The sequence below is a fragment of the Lipotes vexillifer genome, unplaced genomic scaffold, assembly GCF_000442215.2.
Source record: "Lipotes vexillifer unplaced genomic scaffold, Lipotes_vexillifer_v1.1 scaffold102, whole genome shotgun sequence".
Classification (NCBI taxonomy): domain Eukaryota; kingdom Metazoa; phylum Chordata; class Mammalia; order Artiodactyla; family Lipotidae; genus Lipotes; species Lipotes vexillifer.
Genome location: NW_006786541.1, coordinates 3,998,919 through 4,000,079, shown reverse-complemented (window position 1 = coordinate 4,000,079; position 1,161 = coordinate 3,998,919).

The following is a 1,161-nucleotide window of genomic DNA, read 5'->3' as shown; positions in this document are numbered from 1 at the left end:
CTCTCATATTCCTTTTCTTTTTTGTCTTCCATCCTGGAAGATTTTCTTGCTCTTGTCTTTCAAACTTTCTATTGAAGTTTAATTTCAGAAATCATCATTTTAATTTCCAAGCATTCTTTCTTGCTTTTTTCATAGTATCCTTTTTCTGTTATAAGGATGCAGTGTCACTTTTTTTAAAATTTCTGAGGATATTAGTGGGGTTAAAATATTTTCCCCTTCCCTATGTTAAATTATCTCTACTCTCTGCAGTTTCTTTTAATGTTAGGTTGGTCCCTTTCACATTACAAGTTTTCCTCAAATACCTGGCATATCTTGGTTTTCAATAAATATTTTAAAATTATGTAGTATAAAAACTAAATGTTTTAAAATTATGTAGTATAAGAACTAAATGTGTAAAAGGATGATGTCTACTGCCAGGCGTGTGTTGGCAGGTGGGACCTATTAGTATTCCAACTGAAGTATTTAGTGTGGGCTGTCACACCAGCCATTCTAGATCTCAACTAGTTCAATCTGTTTGTTTTCTTTTCTTCTCCTTCCTCCTTTTTGTTTTTCCAGAACTCCCTGCCCTTGTTTTTAGCCTAGAACTTCAAATCTTAGATGCTATACATTCTTTATGTGGTGAAGAGAGGCGTGGAGAGGTTTGACCATGACGCATACAGACTTACAATTAATCTCTTTTTAATTTCTAAATATTTTTCCTTGGCCTTCCTTGTCTTTGGCCTGAGCCTTGAGCCTCTGGTGTATTCTGCAAAGCGTATCAGCTTCCTAATTGGTACAGCCCCTCTAGGTAGTATTTCATGGTGTAGCGTCTTCACTCTGCCTCAGCAGTCACCTGTTCTCTATCTCATTTCTGTCTTCCAGATATTTGGTGGAATAACTTGCTTGCTTATGACCTGCTCCCACTCTCTTGTTGTTTTGGGTTTGTACCATTTTGATTCCTTTGTCGTTTCTCGGGTGATGTCGGGCATGATAAACACACATGACCAGTCTGCTATTCTTCTACTAGAAGGAAATATTTAGTTGAATAATTTTTCAGAGGGTATTTTGTGTATGAAGATTCTCTAAAATGTCCATCTTTGATGCTAGAACTTTAGATGTTCTGAAAATGGACTTAATGTTGAGGTGCTTAAATAATTTTGATTCAGTAGGTGGCACTCTTTC